This window comes from Sceloporus undulatus, chromosome 4 (assembly GCF_019175285.1).
Source record: "Sceloporus undulatus isolate JIND9_A2432 ecotype Alabama chromosome 4, SceUnd_v1.1, whole genome shotgun sequence".
Taxonomy (NCBI): Eukaryota; Metazoa; Chordata; class Lepidosauria; order Squamata; family Phrynosomatidae; genus Sceloporus; species Sceloporus undulatus.
The window spans coordinates 121,505,980-121,509,132 of record NC_056525.1 but is presented as its reverse complement, the minus strand read 5'-3'; positions in this window follow the sequence as shown (position 1 = coordinate 121,509,132).

The window sequence follows — 3,153 nt, the reverse complement described above, 5'->3', positions numbered from 1 at the left end:
GCTCCCCCCCCCCCGCTTTCATCTGTCCAGGAGACATGAACTGGCAGAAGCAGCAGCCATGACTATCCTTCTCCCCAAAGCCAATCCTATACTTTAGGCAACAGTGAAGTCTAACTGTGAAAATGGTTCTTGCTTGCAAACTGGACATTGTGACCATTTCCTCCACCTGCTTTCCTCAGTTAAATAGACTGTATTAATGTAAAGGGTTTGAATCCTCACTCGGCCATGGAAACCCACTGTGTGATCTTGGGTACGTCCCTCAGTCTTGGCTTCAGGAGAAGGCAAAACCCCTCTGAACAAACCTTGCCAAGAAAATCCTGTGATGGGGTTGCTTTTGGGATCCCAGAAGACAAAAACAACTTGAAGGAACACAGCAACAGCAATTAATGTCCTTATAAAACCTTGCAGCATTTTAGAATCAGACATCCAGAGAATAGTCATACATGCTATGTCATGTTCCTTGCTCAGATCAGGTAACTAACATTTCAAAATGCTTCCTTCAAAGTTGTGGGGAAAGGAAGGAAGTGCTTGCTTTTGAAATTGGAATTGAGGAGTCCCTGAATATCAGCTCTTCACTTAATCCACATACGTCAGTAACTGTGTGGATGTAATTGGGATTTCTTGCAACAGCTAAATCAGTGCTGATAAGCAACAATAATCCAGATTTGGAAAGGAAATCCCTTGTATTAACAATTCCTTGCATGTCACTGAGATTTTTGGCTATCCTTTCCATATTAACTCATCTAAAGCCTGTCAAATTCAGTTATTACCAGACATGATTTATGATCTCCATGTGCCACCTGCTGTTAGAAATAATATACTGACCAACTTTTGGGTACCAGGAGAGCTGGATGACATGATGGAGTGTGTGTGTGTGTGTGTGTGTGTGTGTGTGTGTAAAATATGGGTCTTGGGCTGCATCCACACTGCAAGAATAATCCAGTTTGACACCTCTTAAACTGCCATGGCTCAATGCAATGGAATTATGGGAATTATAGCTTTGTGAGACATTTGGCCTTCCCTGTCAGAGAGCTCTGGTGCCACCATAAATTACAGTTCCCAGGATTCCATACTACTGAGCCGTGACAGCTAAACTGGATTATTTCTGCAGTGCAGATGCAACCTGACTCTCTAAAAAGGGCGCTGATTGATTTCAAAGTGATATTGGTGAAGATAACAATCATGGCTCTATAAAACACTGGTTATGAATCAATAAGATGACTGGATGCAACAAAATATCTGGGACAGATAAGGCTACTGTTTGGACATGATGCCTATGGACCAAGTTAGATGTTACCAGGGTGGAGCCCTTGGCATGTTGTCAGACAAAACAAATGGCTTAAATAGTGTTCTCGCCTCCCCTGTTCTGCATACAGAAGTACGTAAACTGCATTGGTGGTTGATATTTATATCAAGTTTGACAGTGACAACGGGACTAAAGGCTGTGTCGGTAAACCCTATCATCCAATAGAAGGGAATGGCCAGAAGGCCACCATTGCTGTGTCCCAGGTTCCTCCTCTTGAGGTAACTGCCTTCCACTGCCTAAGAGTAGGGCCTGTCTTGTATCAAAGGCATGAGCCAGGTTTCTTCATATTAATCACACAAGGGGAGAGAAGAGCGATGAGTGTGTTAGCTCAGTCCATATCCCTTGCCAGCTTTTAAATTCTCTACAAGTTTGAAACAAATGTCTCCGGCTGAGAGTCCTTTCTACTTATGGGAAGTTCCTTGCATGATAAATTAGAACCCTGGTTAAAGATATCTAATTCTTGTTAAATTCCCAACAAAAGTGCCCTTTAAAATTAACTTTTTGAAGGTAACTAAAAACTGCTACTTGTTACACTGATGAAAGCATAGTTTTATTTTTCATACAACATGTATCTCAGCCGAGCAATGCATCATTCTCTGCATTTCTTCCTCTTAATATTCAAAAAATATTCATTTTTTTAAAAAATGTGATCTCAGCACACCTTCTTTTCTCCTAGATGGTGAGAAAATTGAAATAGTCAAAGAGTTTTCATACCAGAACCAAGAATGCTGTCAAGAAATCAGGAATGATAAAGGTAGCAATGAATAAATGGGACAAGATCCTAAAGTGCAGAGATATAACTCAGAACGCTGAAGTGAGAATCCTCCAAGCCATTGTATTCCTCATCACCATATATGGATGTGAGAGCTGGACTTTGAAAAAAGTGGATAGGAATAAAATCAACTTATTTGAGATGGAGTACTGGGGAAGAGTGCTGAAGGTAATGTGGGTGGCCAAGCAGACAAATGGGCCCTAGAACAGATCAAGCCTGAACTCTCCCTGGAAGCCTAGGTGACTAAACTGAGATTGTTGTGCTTCGGCCACAGTATGAGAAGACATGATTCATTAGAAAATACAGTGATGCTGGGAAAGGTAGAGGCAATAGAAAGAAAGACCACACACCAGATGGCTAGAATTGAGCAGGGAAGCCCTGAGCCTGAGCCTGCAAGACCTAAGCAAAGCAGTGGAGAACAAGCTGTTTTGGAGATGTCTCAGTCACCAGATCTCCAAGAGTTGGGGTTGACTCAAAGCCAGTTAACAACAACAACAATCTCCCCCTCCCAAAAAAACCCCAACTGGATACAGGTAACATCATCTGTAACTTGTTACTCCCAGACTCTGTTCTTAGGGCCACTTTATACACTCAGCCAAAATCAAAGGACTGCACATTCCAAGGGGCAAGGGGAAAAGGTGATTTGCATGTTTAGACATTCCTACATATGTACATCCACACACAAACACCCAACCCACAGCTTCTGTAAATAAAGGAGAACTTTGCCTAGCTACCTTCCTGATACACTATTTTTCTGTTTGGGGGGAGAACTACAATGATTCTTCTACTAAGCAAAACCCACCAATCAAATCTGATGCTTGAGCCTGGTGCCATCCAGGCTTCTAAACAGTCCTAATATTCCAGGGCAATTTGTAACTTTGAATATTAGGAGGAAGAAATGCAGAGAATGATGCATTGCTCGGCCGAGATACATGTTGTATGAAAAAGATATAGAAATTGTGATTTGATATGTGCTGCCTTGGTAGAATGTGGAACTTGCTGGAGCAATGGCTGTTCTTTTGATGCATCGTAATGGAACGGAGCGTTCACTGTAAAACTGCCTTGGAAGGCCACC